Source organism: Oryctolagus cuniculus, chromosome 12, assembly GCF_964237555.1.
Source record: "Oryctolagus cuniculus chromosome 12, mOryCun1.1, whole genome shotgun sequence".
Lineage (NCBI taxonomy): Eukaryota > Metazoa > Chordata > Mammalia > Lagomorpha > Leporidae > Oryctolagus > Oryctolagus cuniculus.
The window spans coordinates 14,168,836-14,184,841 of record NC_091443.1 but is presented as its reverse complement, the minus strand read 5'-3'; the positions used below and the strand labels follow the sequence as shown (position 1 = coordinate 14,184,841).

General features: G+C 53.5%; 1 long non-coding RNA gene, 6 other non-coding genes and 1 pseudogene across 45 annotated transcripts in view; all 8 read right to left on the bottom strand.

Annotated features, from left to right (window-relative positions):
* LOC103351271 (uncharacterized) overlaps positions 1–16,006 on the bottom strand; it is a 153,485-nt gene that overhangs the window by 2,724 nt on the left and 134,755 nt on the right. For 36 of the 39 annotated variants that reach the window (XR_011380642.1, XR_011380644.1, XR_011380650.1 and 33 more), the window contains 3 exons: positions 15,011–15,140; positions 14,562–14,605; positions 9,125–9,253 (listed from right to left, as the gene is read on the bottom strand). This is a non-coding gene — a long non-coding RNA (uncharacterized lncRNA). Of the gene's footprint in view, positions 1–817; positions 968–2,906; positions 2,973–4,575; positions 4,620–6,897; positions 6,943–7,323; positions 7,446–9,124; positions 9,254–12,787; positions 12,843–13,162; positions 13,347–14,561; positions 14,606–15,010; positions 15,141–16,006 lie in introns of those variants that run through there. The other 3 variants (XR_011380652.1, XR_011380653.1, XR_011380636.1) reach the window with 2 other exon arrangements.
* LOC127483973 (small nucleolar RNA SNORD115) lies at positions 692–773 on the bottom strand. The gene has a single exon (XR_007910764.1). It is a non-coding gene; the product is annotated as a small nucleolar RNA SNORD115 (small nucleolar RNA).
* Positions 4,859–4,939, bottom strand: LOC127483919 (small nucleolar RNA SNORD115). The gene has a single exon (XR_007910710.1). It is a non-coding gene; the product is annotated as a small nucleolar RNA SNORD115 (small nucleolar RNA).
* LOC127483931 (small nucleolar RNA SNORD115) lies at positions 7,174–7,253 on the bottom strand. The gene has a single exon (XR_007910722.1). It is a non-coding gene; the product is annotated as a small nucleolar RNA SNORD115 (small nucleolar RNA).
* Positions 8,976–9,053, bottom strand: LOC127483982 (small nucleolar RNA SNORD115). Its single transcript, XR_007910771.1, has one exon. It is a non-coding gene; the product is annotated as a small nucleolar RNA SNORD115 (small nucleolar RNA).
* Positions 10,788–10,861, bottom strand: LOC127483976 (small nucleolar RNA SNORD115; annotated as a pseudogene).
* Positions 13,043–13,123, bottom strand: LOC127483977 (small nucleolar RNA SNORD115). Its single transcript, XR_007910767.1, has one exon. It is a non-coding gene; the product is annotated as a small nucleolar RNA SNORD115 (small nucleolar RNA).
* Positions 14,858–14,939, bottom strand: LOC127483949 (small nucleolar RNA SNORD115). Its single transcript, XR_007910740.1, has one exon. It is a non-coding gene; the product is annotated as a small nucleolar RNA SNORD115 (small nucleolar RNA).

Sequence of the window (16,006 nt, the reverse complement as noted above, 5' to 3'; positions counted from 1 at the left end):
CCTCCTCACTGCTTTCGTGTTTCCCTTGGTCTGGGGCTCCTAGTGAATTTGTGTCCTGCTCCACTTAGAGGCCTATTCCTCAGTGTCTGCCCACATCCAGTCACACAGGCTGGGCAATCCAGAGCCACTACAGCCCACCTAGGAAATGTTGAGGCACTGGACCCACATGAACACTCCCTCAGGAATTCTTTCCATTCCTCACTTTTCCCCTGCACCAGGCCATTGGTTCACGTGAGTTGTTTTGCACCTAAGAGCTTAAAGAGGCACAGCTCGCTCAGGAGCACTGCATGAGGCTGCCTCCCTGTTTCTCTCTGAGTCTACCCCTCAGGCTCCCACTGGGTCCATGCCCAGGTCACCGGATGCCCCACACAGGCCTAATGACATTCTACATCCACTCACCTAGAACCCCAGTACCAAGGGTGCCTTGTCAGGCAGCACATCTCACTGAAAGGCACAAGGGGGTGAAAGGGAGTGAAAAAGAAGCACCCAGTGCTGCCTAGTAATTCACACTTAGGGAGTACACACCAAGCCAAAGGAGGAAGAACTTTGGGTGCATCCAGCACAGGCAGCTGCTCCTACCTGTAGACACTGACCTCCCCTGGGGGGCAAAAAGATCTTCAATCTCTAGGGTCACCACCCCTGGAAAACATCTGGTTATCCCAGGGTCCTCTTGACCCACTGTCACTAGGCTGGACCTTAGCGTAATTCTACTGAATATGATTTTTAAGTCTTCAACATCTCCTTGAGACAATATGAGGTCTCATCATTGACCCACCCCAGCAACAACCCATGAAAATGTCTTGCTGCCATCCCATACCAGGGTTCTGATTGATTGGCTTATATTTGGTAGTCATTGGCATTTTCTCTCAAGGGGCAGGCCCTATCAGCTCATGGGCCACTGGGGCCTTGATCACAGTCCCTGTACCATGGCACTGATTCTCAAGCGGTCTTCCTGTGGTGACGACATCTGTGGGACAGAGAAGGGGACAAGTGTAAACACACAGCAGAGGCAGACTACGTTACAGTGGTTCCAGCACATGCTTTTGGGCCCTTTGACCCAGGCGAGGCTTTCCAGGTACCTTCTCCCATAGATGTGCTGGCATTGGGTTAGTTCTACCCACCTCATCAGAAATTGCTGGACCTCTCGGTTACTGGGAGAGAGAGTGTCCCTCAGGCAGGACTGTCCTGCCAGAAGTGTCTGCCCCCACTACCCCTTTCTGCCCCAAGACCCAGGTCTTGACTGGCAATTAGACTGGACAAGTAAGCAAGGATCTGGGCTAAGCATCAGAGTTGTGGTCCTACAAGACATACACAAGGAGGCTGCCACAGGTTCTGGGCCTACCAACATGGTGTTGGTGTAAAAACCCCACATTCAGGGGCAGGATTTGTGCATATACCACATCCCAGGAGCTGAGGTTGTGCACTCTGTAGATACATTCCTCTGATTGTCAAAGCCTACCTCAGTAAATTATACAATCCAAAATTGGGCTGGAACATGGTCCACTTTTTCATGGAGCTTTAGAGATTTCCATGAATGAGCTAGAGCCCAAGCCCTGAAGGCCCCTATCGTCCTTACTAGGCTCAAGTGAGTCTGAAGCCTACCCACATGGCCTGTGAATGCCAGCACCTGGATAAGACAAGTTGCGAGGATGGGGTGTGCTGGCAGCACTAACAGGTCACATACCTCATTTGTATCAGCCCAATTACAGGGCACTGGCCTGAGCTTCCCTGCATCCTAGGCTCCAGTGGTCCCATCACCTACAAGACTGCCTGGAACATGAAGAGCCAGATATACCCTGCCAAACCTTCCTTGCTGCCATACTGTGTCCATGGCTTGGGTCACCTAGTGAATTTTAGCCCAGGTCTCGCTCAGTGGCCTGATTCTCAGTGTCCACCTACTTCTGCCCACACCAGCAAGGCAACCCAGAGCAGCTGAAGCCCACAAAGGCCCAAGGATGGCAGTGGCCTTAGGTGATCCATCTTTTTTTTTTTTTTGACAGGCAGAGTGGACAGTGAGAGACAGAGAGAAAGGTCTCCCTTTTGCTGTTGGTTCACCCTCCAATGGCCACCGCGGCCCGCACACTGCAGCCAGCGTACAGCACTGATCCGAAGGCAGGAGCCAGGTGCTTCTCCTGGTCTCTCATGGGGTGCAGGGCCCAAGCACTTGGGCCATCCTCCACTGCACTCCCTGGCCACAGCAGAGAGCTGGCCTGGAAGAGGGGCAACCGGGACAGAATCCAGTGCCCCGATCGGGACTAGAACCCCATGTGCCGGCACCGCAAGGCGGAGGATTAGCCTATTGAGCCGCGGCGCCGGCCAGGTGATCCATCTTTATGGAACCATTTCAATTACACTATTGGCCCCAAAACAGGCCAGGGGTTCTGGTGAGTCAATCTGTATATCAGAGACCTAAGGAGCACAGTTCCTAAGGAGACCTAAGGAGCATGGCCTTAGGTTGCCTTCCTGGTCTTCCTGAGGCTCACAACAGGTGAACTGCCAAGATCCCCTGCTGCCCCAAATGTGCCTAATTACATCCTTAATCCATTCAACTAATAAACAGGTGAGATGGTGCCCTGCCTGGCAGCTCGTCTCACTAAGATACAAAGGGAAGAAAGGAGCTGAGGAAGGATCCCCTAGAGCAGCCCTGCAAATCATACAGCAGGGAGTACACACACCGTGAGGAAGAGCTTGTGCAAATCCTGCACCAGCAGCCTTTCCTGGCTGAGGATGGCATCGTTACATGGGGGGCTTTGAAGTCTCCAGTCCCCAGGATCTCCCCCTTCGAAAGAATCTGATTATGCAAGATCCCCTTATACCACTGGATGGGTAGACAATGATGTTTCCTTTGCCAGTGAGGTTGGCAGCACCAGCTCATGGGATGCTGGGGACTTGATCACAGCCCTTACCCCATGCACTGGAATCCACAGGGGCTTCCTCAGCCAACATCATCTGTGGCATGATGAGGGGGCCAGCTGTGAACAGAAAGCAGGGGCATGATCTAAGCACGCTGCTCAGAGCATCATTTCCCCCATTTTACTGATGTGAGGCTTCTCAGGAGGCTACCCTTGTAGATGTGCAGTTACTACAACCACCTTTCTCAGAAATTGTTTGGCATATTGGTCACTGCTGGTATATACCACTTGGGCTGAGTCACCTGGCTGGAAGTGGCTTCCATTACCATTTTTTTCTGGCTCCAAAAGCCCAAGGCTGGTACCTGGGATTGATTGCAATTGCCAGCATAGCCTTCAAACAGAGGACTGGTGGCATGAGATACAAACAAGGCTTCCCTGGTGGGACCCTGGGCCTAGCAACATGGCATCCCTTTTCAGATCTTGGAGCTCAGGTGCAGGCTATGTACACACACTACCTCAAAGGAGCTGTGCTTGTGCATCTGGGAGATACATTCCTCTTATGTCGCTACCCATTCGCGGAGGAACAACACAGGACCCTGCACTGTTCTTTTGTCTGCTCGGCCCTTCCCGGGTTTGCTGCTGGTCCTTCCCGGGTTGGCTGCTGACCCCTCCACCTCTGTGGAGGGGCAGCTCCCCCTGCCACTTTCCCCGCTTCCGCGGAGGAGCGGCACACCGCCGGCCGGCTCTCTCGGGGGCTGCTCAGGTGTTCCTTCAGATGTTCCTGGTGCATGTTGTCTCTCTCCTCCTTTATAGTCCTCTTCCACCAATCCCAACTCTGCTACCCACACGCCGAGCACGCTGCTCTCCTTCAATCAGGAGCAGGATCAGCTCCTGCAGCTCATCAGTCAAATTGGTGAGAGGCAGCTGCGTAGAAGTTTACTCCTCCCCAGCGCCATATTGTGGGAGAGCAGGTGCATAGAATAAGTCTTAATTCCAGTAACTTAGTCTAGTCTCAGTTGCTCCCCACACTCTTACAGTGGCTACCCACTAGAGTCCATAAACATCTCTATGGTGGGGAAAGGGCATCAGACTTGGCCATGGCCCACTCTTTAATGGGGCCTTGGTGCCTTCAGTCAAGGAGCCCCAGCCTGGGACCAGGAGATGTTCTGGTGTCCTTAATGGGCTCTATTCAGTGGAAGTCCAGCCATGAGTCTCTGATGCCAACCCCTTGGAAAAGCAAGGGATGGGTATGGTGCATGCTTGGCACAACCCTGTAGATGCTATGGACCACATGTTGACACACCTCTGACTACCAGCTTCCAGGCACCTGCAGAGCCTGCTGTCCCACCAAACCTCCTTCAGTGTCTCAGTGTGGTCCATGGCCCATAGCCCACATCTCCTTGCAAATCTTGGCACTGCCTCCACTCAGTAGCTTGATCCTCAGTGTCTGCCCACACCAGCAAGGCAACCCAGAGCAGCAGCTGCCCACCAAGACCGAGTGGCAGCATTGGCTCTATGTGACTCCTCCCTCAGGAACAATTTCCATACTCTCTTGGCCCCACAACAGGCCAGAGGTTTAGGTTAGTTGATCTGCATCTCAGAGCCCAAAGATGCAAAGCTCAATCAGGAACATGGCCATAGGTCCACTCCTCAGGCCTCTCTGGGATTACCCGCCAGAACCCTATTGTCTCGCAGAAACCCAAATGACACTTCATCTACTCACCTAGAACCCTGGTTGAAGGGTGCCCCACCAGGCAGCTCATCTCCCTGAAAGACAGAAAGGGATCCAGGACCTGAGGAAGGAGCCCTCAGTGCATCTCTGCAATGTGGGAAGCGGAGAGCACACACCAAACTCAAGGAGGAAAGAATTTTTTCAAGTAATGCATAAGCAGCAGCATTGCCTGGAGACTATGTTCTGGTCTGGAGAGCCTGAAGGTCCCCAGGTTCTCCTCCCCTGAAAGGCACATGGTTACACCAAGATCCTCTTGCACCACTGTCACTAGGCTGGGCCTCAGTGTAATCCTATTGAGCGTGATTTTTAAGTCATCATCTCTCTTCAAGACAGTATGAGGTCTCATCATTGACCCAACCCTAAGAACCACACCATGGGAAACCCTTGGCGCCATCCCACCTTCAGGGTCTGGATGGATTGTCTTACCCTTGGAGTGCTCACATGTTTCCTTTACCAACGGTGTCCACACAAGCACTTCATTTGCCACTGAGGCCTTGACTATATCCTTTTCTCCCAGCACACTGGATGCCAAAGAGGCTCCTGTCACTCCCCCTCTTCGTGGAGGAATGACACTAAACCCTGCCTAGGCTTCATATCCGAGTCACGGCACCATTATGTCGCTCCCCGTCTTCATGGAGGAACGACACAGGACCCTGCGCTGTTCTTTTGTCTGCTCGGCCCTCCCCGGGTTTGCTGCTGGTTCTTCCCGGGTTGGCTACCATCCCTCCACCTCCGTGGAGGGGTGGGCCCCCTGCCACTTTCCCCACTTCCGCAGGGGAGCGGCACACCGCCGGCCGGCTCTCTCGGGCGCTGCACAGGTATTCCTTCAGATAGATGTTCCTGGTGCATGTTGTCTCTCTCCTCCTTTATAGTCCTCTTCCACCAATCCCAACTCTGCTACCCACACGCCGAGTACGCTGCTCTCCTCCAATCAGGAGCAGGTCCTACAGTTTATTGGCTGAACTGGAGGCAGCTGTGTAGAAGCTGTTTCCTCCTCTCCCAGCGCCATATTGTGGGAGAGCAGATGCATAGAATAAGTCTTAATTCCAGTAACTTAGTCTAGTCCGAGTTGCTCCCAGTTGCTCCCCACAGGCTCCCTCTGCTAATATCATCTGTGCAAATGGGGTTGGTGTGAATGGACAGCAGGGTAAGATTAAGGTATTTTACTCCATTGGCCCATGTGAGGTTTCCTAGGAGGCAACACCTGTAGGCACAGTTTATCAGGTAAGCTCTGCCCACTTCATTCATGAACTGATGGACTTGTTGGGCACTGGCTGGAGAAGGCCACTTGTGCCATGCCCTTCCAGAAGCAGCTTTCCCACTGCTCCTTCCTGTGCCAGCAGCCCAAATCTGGACTGGTACTCTGGCTGGACATGAAAGTGCTAGCATTGCCTTGGAATCAGAGGACTGGTAGCATGAGATGCACCCAAGGAGTCCTCAGTGGCACTGGGTCTACCATACGCATCTCCATTCAGGCTTGGGTGCTTATGTAATGGTGTGTGAACACACTGGAACACTGTGGCTCAGCCCGTGTATCTATGGAGACCTTCTTCCTATTGTACTGCCCACTGATATACTATACACATGCCAAAGATGGGGTATGGGCATTGTGCTTGACAATGCCTCTCCTCTTGTGTGGCCTGGTGCCTCCAAGGAGGAGTGAAAGCTTGGGAACAGGAGGTACCTTGGCATCCTTGCTTGGCTCTACTCAGTCTGTAGTCCACCCATGTGGCTTGGGAAGGCCAGCCCATGGAAGCAGCCAGTGGTGGGATGCAGCATGTCTGGCAACACCCTGCAGGTGCTCTGGGCCTTGTGTTGGTACCTTGCTTCATAGGGTTCTGTGGCCTGTGACCCACATGAAATTCCCAGGCAGCTAGGCATCTGCAGAGGTGGGTGCCCTGTCAAATCTCTCTCACTGCCTTGGTTTTGTCCTCATCCTGGGATTCCTAAAAAGTCTGAGAACTATCTCTACATAGGGAACTGATACCCAGTGTCTACCCACTTATGGCCAAAACACTAAGGCAATCCATAGCTGCAGCAGCCTACCTATACTGAGTGGAGGCAGTGGCTCCATGTGGAACCCACCCCCCCCCCAAATAACCATTGCCATCCCTCAGTTGGCCCTTGAACTAGGCCAGGAGTTCAGGCAAGGATTTCCGGATCTCAGAGTCCAAAAGGGCACAGCACACTCAGGAGCACAGACTGATGCAGCCTTCCTGTGTCTGTGGGTACACTCCTCAGGCTTATGGTAGGTGACATACCCTGACATTCAGCTCCCAAGCAGAGGCCTGATGATAGCTGTCATCCACTCACCTGGGACCAGGGATCCAAGAGTGAAATACCGGGTAGCACATCTCACTGAAAGACACAAAGGGATGAAAGGAGCTGAAGAAGGAGCCCATAATGCAACCCTGCAACTCGTACTGCAGGGAGCACACCCCAGCACCAAGGAGGCAGAAGCTTAGGTGGATCCTGCAGGAGCAGCAGCTGCTGCCCAGGGACTGTGTACTGGCCTGGATGCTTCCAGGTCTCCAGTCCTGGAAGACACATGGAGACCTTGGTGTCCTCGTGCATTACCATCACCAGGCTGGGCCTCAGCGTAATCCTATTGAGCATGATTTTTAAGTCATCATCTCTCTTCGAGATAATTGAGGTCTCATCATTGACCCAATCCCAGGAACCACATCATAGGATCCCACTGGCATCATCCCACACAAAGACCCTCATGGACTGGGTTACCTTGGGCAGTTTCTTGGGTATCCTTTTCCAACAGGGCACCAGCTCATGGATAGCTGGGGTCTTGACCACAGAACTTATCAACAGGCTACTGACCCCTCTGGGGCTTCCTCTGCTGACGTCATCTGTGGGACAGGGAGTGAGTTTGGTAGAAACAGATAGCACGGGCAAACTACACTGGTTCCAGTGCATGGCCCTATCAGCCCAGGTAAAGCTTCCCGGCAGCCCACTCCTGTATGCATGGTAGTCAGGTAGTCCCCACCCATGTCACCCACAAATAGTTTGGACTCTTGGATCATAGGACAAAGAGGCCCACACAGGCAAGATTGTTTTTCCAGAAGCACATACCCCCACCACCCCTTCCTGCCCTTGACACCCAAGTCCGGACTGGAAACTGGGATAGACAAGCAAGCACTGGCCTGCCTAAGCATCAGAGTTCCAGTCCCATGAGATATCCCCAAAGAGGCCATCATGTGGTACTGATCATACCAACATGGTGTTGCTATACAGGCCCAAGAGATCATGTGCATGGTGAGTGAACACGGTGGACCCTGGGAGCTCAGGCTGGGGCCCTGAGGTGATACCTCCCTCCTATATTCACTGCCCATGTCAGTACCATACACATCACAAAGATGTATGGGCATGGGGCTGGGGCATGGCCTACTCCTCCTGCGGAGCCTTATGCTTTCCACTGAGTGGCAGAAGCCTGGTCCCAGGAGGGTCCTTGGCATCCTTGCTGGGCTCAGCTCAGTCCGAAGAACATACATGTGGCAAGGAAAAGCCAGCCCCTGGACGAGGCAGGTGGTAGGGATGTGGCATGCTGAGTACCACTGTATAGGTGCTATAGTCCAAATGTTGGCAACCCTTGAACCTACACCAGCCAGAGAAACCTGCACTCTAGAGTCTAACAGCCCCATAACCCATGTGAGCTCCCAGGCTGCCAGGCCCCTGCAGAGCTGGCTTGCCTGAAAAACTCCCTCAGTGCCATGGTGGTTCTTGGCCTTGGCCCTTATGGAATCTGAGAGCAGACCCTGCATAGAGGTCTGATCCCAGTTTCTGCCCACATTTGGCCAGCAAGGTAACCCATATCTGCTACAGCAACCCAGGTCAAGTGGTGGCACTGGCCTCACATGAACCCTCTCCCAGGAACTGTTCCTATTCCTTGCTTGGCCTTTAATTTAGGCCAGGGGATCAGGAAAGACATTCTGGACACGCAGATCCCAGTGCTGCGCAGCTCAGGAGTGCTGTGTGAGGCAGCCTTCCTGTGTCTCCATGGGTCCAACCCTCAGACTCACATCAGTACATCCACCCAGATACCCTGTTCCCCAGCACAGGCCCCATGATTCTTGTCATCCAATCACCTGTGACACTGGGGCACAAGGGTGCACTGCGGAACAGCTTGACTCACCGAATGACAGAAGGGACGAAAGAAGCTGAGGAAGGAGCTCCCATTGTAGCCCTGCAACTCAGCCAATAGGGAAAACAAACCAAGCCCTAGGAAGATGGAGCTTGGGTGCATCCTGCATGAGATGCATCTCCTGCCTGGGGACTGCATTCTGGCCTGGGGGGACTCAAGGTCTTCACTCCCCAGGGTCATCTCCCCTGGAAGGCACCTGGTTACCTCAAGGTCCTATTGAAACACTGTCACTAGCTGGGACTCAATGTAATCCTACTGAGCTTTATTTTTAAGTCATCATCATGTCTGAGAAAATTTGAGGTCTCATCATTGATTCAACCCCTGGAACTAGACATCAGTAACATCTTGGTGCCACCCCACCTCCAGGGCCCAGATGGACTGGCTTACCACAGGTGGTATCAAATTTTTCCTCTGTCACCAGGGCTGGCACCACATGCTCATGTGCTGCTGGGGTCTTGACCACAGCCCTTGCACCTGGGGCACTAGACCTCAAGGGGGTTTCTTTGGTGACATCATCTGTGATACAGAGAGGAGGACAGGTGTGAACAGACAGCAGGAGCAAACTAGGATAAGTAGTCTCAGAGCTTGCTTTGGCCCCTTAAGCCAAGGTGAGGCTTCCCAGACACCCAGCCCTGTAGGTGTGGTGGGGTTGGGCAGGTTCCACCCACCTCACCCACAAACAGCAGGGACTCTTGGACTCCTGGATAGAGAGTGCCACTTGAGCAGGATCATCCTCCCAGAAGCATTGTACCTACTACCTCTTCCTGCCCCCAAGACCCAGGTCCTGACTGGGAATTGGACTGGATAAGTAAGCAAGGGCCTGGACTAAGCATCAGAGCTGTGGTCCCACAAGACATTCACAAGGAGGCTGCCACATCCTGGGCCTACCAACATGGCATCCCCGTAAAGGCTCAATGTTCAAGGGCAAGCTGAATCCCGGGAACTGAAGTTGTGCACCCTGGAAACACATTCCTCCAATGGTCACTGCCTACCTCACTATTGTACATATCACAAAGTTGGGGTACCAGCACAGGGCTGGACCATCGCCCCCTCTTTCATGGCGGTATGATGCCTCCCATGGAGGAGTCAGACCCCAGGGCCTGGAAGGTCCCTAGCATCCTTGCTGGGCTCAATTGAGTCCATAGCTCATCCACATGGCCTGTGAATGCCAGCCCCTGGATGAGGCAAATGACAGGGATGGGGCGTGCCTGGCACCACTCTGTAGGTTCTATATCCCATGTGTTAGCAGCCCATTTACTGGGCACCAGGCTGAGATTTCCTATGTCTAGGCTTCAGCAGCCCCAAGACCTACATAAAGCTCCCTGACTGCCCAGCACCTATGAAGCTAGCTACCCCATCAAACCTCCCTCACTGCCTCAGGGTGGTCCTTGGCTTGGGTCTATTAGTGAATCTCAGCCCAACCCTTACTCAGTGTCCTGATCCCTAGTGTCCGCCTACTTCTGCCCACACCAGCAAGGCAATCCAGAGCCGCTGCAGCCCACCAAGGCCACATGATGGCACTGGTCTCATGTGGCCCCTCCCCTAGAATCTGTTTCCATTGCTCTCTTGGTCCTGAAACAGGCCAGAGGTTCAGACAAATTGATATGCACCCCAAAGGCCAAAAAGGCAAAGATCACTCAGGAGCATGGGTTGAGGCTGCCTTTCTGGGTCTCCATGGGTCCACCACTTAGGCTCCTGTGGGGTGATCCGCCCAGAACCCCTGCTGCCCCACACAGGCCCAGTGATACCCTCCATCCACTCACAAAGAACCCTGGTCCAAGGTTGCTCGATCAGGCAGCTCATCTCACGGAAAGACAGAAGGGGACCAATGAGACTAAGAAGTGGCTACTACGACAGTTCTGCATCTCAGAAAGTGGGGAACACACACCAAGCACGAGGAGGAAAGAGCCTGTGCAAACCATACAGAAGTAGTTGGTCTTGCCTGGGAACCACATCCTGGTCTAGAGGGCCTGAAGGCTTCCAGTCCCTAGGGTTCCCCTGAATGGCACCTTGTTATACCAAGGTCCTCTTGTACTACTCTTTCTAGGCTGGGCCTCAGCGTAATCCTATTGAGCATTATTTTTAAGGCATCATCTCTCTTCAAGACAGTATTGTCGCTCCCCCTCTTCGTGGAGGAACGACACAGGACCCTGCGCTGTTCTTTCTGTCTGCTCGGCCCTCCCCGGGCTTGCTGCTGGTTCTTCCCGGGTTGGCTACTATCCCTTCCACCTCTGTGGAAGGGCAGTTCCCCCTAGCCACATTCCCCACTTCCGCAGGGGAGCGGCACACCGCCGGCCGGCTCTTCTCGGGGGCTGCACAGGTGTTCCCTTAGATGTTCCCCTTAGATGTTCCTGGTGCATGCCGTCTCTCTCCTCCTTTATAGTCCTCCTCCGCCAATCCCAACTCGGCTGCCCACACGCCGAGTACGCTGCTCTCCAATCAGGAGCAAGTCCTACAGTTTATTGGCTGAACTGGAGGCAGCTGTGTAGAAGCTGTTTCCTCCTCTCCCAGCGCCATATTGTGGGAGAGCAGATGCATAGAATAAGTCTTAATTCCAGTAACTTAGTCTAAGTCCGGGTTGCTCCCCACAAGTATGAGGTCTCATCATCAACCCAACAGAGGAACCACACCACTGGAAGTCCCTGATGCTATCCCACCTCCAGGTTCCTAATGAATTGGCTTACCACTGGGACTCATGGAATTTTTTCTTTACCAGCAGGGCTGGCACCACTAGTTCATGAGCCATGGGGGCCTTGATCACAGCCCTTGCCCCTAGGACTGGTCCCCTTGTGGCTTCCTCTGCTGACATCACCTGTGGGTCATGGTGGAGGCAGGTATGATCAGATTGTAGGGCCAGGCTAGGGTACACTGCTTCCAGAGCACTCATTGGCCCTGACTGTCCAGGTGAGGCTTCCCAGAAGGCCACCAGGGTAGGCTGGGTGGCTCAGGCAAGTTCTGCCCACCTTGCCTGAGAACTCCTGAGCCTTTGGTCACAGCTCCAGAGAGGGCATTTAGGCTGAGTTGCCTTACCAGATATGGCTTCCCTCAAAGCCCCTTTCTGACCCAGAAACTAAGTTCCAGCCAGACTTGGGCTGGACAATCAAGTGGTGGCCGCAGAGGAACAGTTGTACAGTCATATCCTAAGAGGCCCAGGTAGTGCCCTGTGCCTTAAAAAAAGGATTGTCATACAGGAGCGGGTGCTTAGGTGCAGGTGGTATGCACACATTGGATCCCTGGAACTCAGGCCATTCCCCCAGAAACACGTTCTTCATATGGTCACTGCCCAGTGAAGTCCTATACACATCCCAAAGATAGGGTACTGGAATCAGACTATACCATGGCCCTCTCCTCCTGTGTGGCCTTTGTGCTGCCCTTGGAAGAAACAGATTCTAGGCCCAGGAGGAGCCTTGGCACCCTTGCTGGTCTCAATTCAGTCTGAAGCCCACCCATGGGGCCCCACCAAAGCAGGCCAGCCCCTGGATGAGACAAGAGGTGGGAATGGGGCTTCTCTGACACTACTACGCAGGTTCCCTGGTCCGGGTTTTGGCATCATCTGAACAGGCACTGGCTGGAGGATCCTGGGTCATGGCTCCACTGGACTAGTGACTCATGTGATACTCTCAGGCTGTAAGGCCCTTTCAGAACCTTCCCTGCCTTGCTGTGGTCCTCAGCGAAGGCCTCCTCTGGAATCTGAGCCCCCTCCCCGACGCACCCAACAGAGACTTGATCCACAGCATCTGCAAACTTCCAGACAAACCAGCAAAGCAACTCAGAGCCACTGCACCACACCTAGGACAAGTGGGGCACTGACCCAATGTGACCCCTCATTCAGAAAGAACTGCAATGCCTCAGTTGGCCCCTGAACCAGGCCAAGTATTAAGGCAAGGAGTTCTGGACCTCAGAGCCCAAATGGGCACAGCCCACTCCGGAGCATAGCCAAATGCTGCCTTCCTGTGTCTCCATGGCCCTACTCCTCAGGCTCCCATTGTGTGACCCTCCCTGACACCCAGGTCCCTCGCAGAGTCTCCATGATCCTCAGCATCCACTCACCAGGTAGTGGCACACAAGGGTGATCCACCAGGCAGCAAATGCCACTGAAGAGAGACTAAAGATGAAAGGAGTTAAAGAAGGAGCACACATCAACTCCAAGGAGGAGGAAGTTCCAGTGAATCCTGTTGGAGCAGCCACTCCTGCCTGGGAACTGCACCCTGTCCAGGGGGTCTTAAAGTATCCAGGCCCCAGGCTCTCTTCCCCTGGAAGGCACTTGTGGACCTCATGTTCCTCTTGACCCACTGTCACCAGGCCATGCCCCAGGGTAATCCTTTTGAGCATGATTTTTAAGTCATCATCTCTCTTCGACACACAATGAGGTCTCATTATTAGCCCAAACCCAAACCCAGGATTGGCTACTCCAACAGGACTCACCTGCAGAAGCCACTAGGGTGATCCTATGTGGAGGGCCTGGATGGACTGGCACACCTTGGAAAGTCAGCGATGTTTCCTTTGCCAATGGGGCTGGTAGCACTACCTCATGGATTGTGGCACTTTAACCACAGCTTTTGCCCCAGGTAAACTGGAACCCACCAGGAGCTTCCTCTGCTGATCTTATCTGGCAGAGGGAGGTAGTAATTTGTGAATAGACAGCAGGGGCAGGTTCTGAGTACACTGGTTCCATCTTGTGATTTGAATCAATGGGCCCAGGTGAAGCTTTCCAGGAAGTCACCCCTGTAGGCATAGTGAGTCTGCTAAGCTCTGCTCACCTTGCCTATAAACTGCTTGGCATGTTGGTCATTGGGCCAGAGAAGGCCACTCAGTATGGATTAACCTGCAGGAAGCTGCTACCTGTACCACTCCTTCTGACCCAAGAAGCCCAAGTCTGGGCCAATAACCTGGTTGGACATGCCAGCATGGGCAGCACCTTGTCATCAGAGGACCAGTCGCATGAGGTGCACTCAAGGAGTCCCTGATGGGGCCCTGATCTACCAATATGGCATGCCATTCCAGGCTTTGGTGCTCTGATGCGGGCTGTATGCACACACTGGAACCTGGCATCACTGTCTGTGTACCCCGAAGACACCTTCCTCCTATGGTTGCTGCCCACCAAAGTCCCAAAATGAGTTTTGGGCTCAGGATGCACAAATGTCCTCTCCTCCCTTGGGGCCTTGATGCCTGCCATGTAGGAGCTGATGCCCAGGCACAGCAGTGGCCCTGCCATCATTGCTGGGCTCAACTCAATTTGAAGCCCAACCATGTGCCCCCAGGAAGAAGCATCTAATGGAGATTGGACAGGTCTGGCCCCACTGTACAGATGCCCTGGCATCTGTATGAGCAAGCACTGGCCAGAGCATCCCTTCATGCTAGGTTCTAGAGATCCCACAACCCATGTGAAACTCCGTGGCTGCCATGCACCTGCAGACCAGGCTGTCCCACTAAACATCCCTTATTGCTTAGTGTGGTTTTTGGTCCTGGCATCCTATAGAATATGAACTTACCACACACAGACCCTAGTGTCCTCCCACCTCTGGCTAAACCAACAAGGCAACTCAGAGATTATGCAGCCCACTTAGGACAAGTGGAGGCACTGGCACCATGTGGATCTTAGCTTAGGATCCATTACCATCCCTCAATTTGCCCCTGCACCAGGCCAGGGGTTCGAGCAATATGTTCTTGACCTCAGAACCCAAAGGGCACAGCCAGTTCCAGAGCACTGCCCAAGGCTGCCTTTCTGTATCTCCTTGGGTCCACTCCTCAGATTTGTGTTCAGTGATCCACACTGATACCCAGCTTCCCCATAGAGGCCCCATTCTCCTCTCCATCTACTCACCTGGGACCTGTGATGAACAGAGCCCCACGGTGCAGCACATCTCACTGAAAGAGACAATGGAACAAAGGAAGCTGAGTAAGGAGCCCCCAGAACAATCCTACAACTTGGTCAGAGGAGACCATACGCCAATCTCAAGGAGGAAGCTGGAGCTTGGGTAGATTCTACAGGAGCAACTATTCCCTACCTTGGGACTGCATCCTGGCCTGGGGGGCCTTGAAGTTACTACTTCCCCATGTCTCTTCCCATGGAAGACACCTGGTTACTCCAAGGTGCTTTTGCACCACAGTCACTAGGCTGGGCCTCAGTGTAAGCCTATTGAGCATGATTTTTAAGTTATCATCTCTCTTCAAGATAACATGGGGTTCTCATCATCAACTCAACCTCAGGAACCACACCAAAGGAAGCCCCTGGCACCATTCCAGGGCCAGGTTTCTGATGGATTGCATTACCTTGGATAGTCCTGGATGTTTCCATCTCCAATAATGCTGGTGCCAGCAGCTCATGGACCACTGGGGCTTTGAGCATAGCCCTTGCCCCTGGGGCAGTAGAACCCACAGGGCCTCCCTTTGATGGCATCACCTGTGGGACAGGGAGGCAGACAGGTGTGAATAGATAGCAAGGTCAGGTTAGGGTGCACTGATTCTACAGTGTGCCTGGGGACTTGTTGGCTCAGGTGAGGATTCCCATCTCTGTAGGTATTGTGGCCTGGCAGGCTCCAGGCACATCGCCTAAGAGATGCTGGCCTCTTGTCAATAGGAGAGAGAGGGCCACTTGGGCAGGATAGAAAAGCTAGAACCAGCTACCTGCACTGCTCCTTCCTACCCCTGAGACCCCAGACCAGACTGGGAACCTGGAAGGACAAAAAAGTGATGGCCTGGCCTCTGCATAGAGGGCAATTTCCATGAGACATATCCAAGGAGCACCCTGAGGGCCCTGGGCCTATCAACAGAGTCACCATACAGGCCGCGGAACTCAGGTGCAGGTTGCGTGAACACTTCAGATCCTTGGAGCTCAAGCTGTGCCCCCAAAGACAACTTTCTTTTAGGGTTGCTGCCCAAAACCATCATGTACACAACTAAAAGATGGGGTACGGGCATCAGGATGGGTCATGGCCCACTCATCCTGTGGGACCTTGATTTCTCCCGTGGAAGAGCAGGAACCCTGGCATCCTTGCTGGGCTAAACTCTGCCCAATTTCTACCCACATGGCCTTTGTTGTCAGCCCATATACAAGGCAAACAGTGGGGATGTAGAGTACCTGGCACATTGTTGGTGCCCTGGCCCAGTCTAAATAGCTCAGAGTGTGGGCATCAGTCCCTGCATCTTAGGGTCCAGTGGTCATGAAAATCCCAGGCTCCCAGGCACTTAAAGAACTGGCTGCCCTGCAAAACCTCCCTTTCTGCCAAGGTGTCCTCCGCCTTGGCCTCCTTGGTAATCTAAAACCAG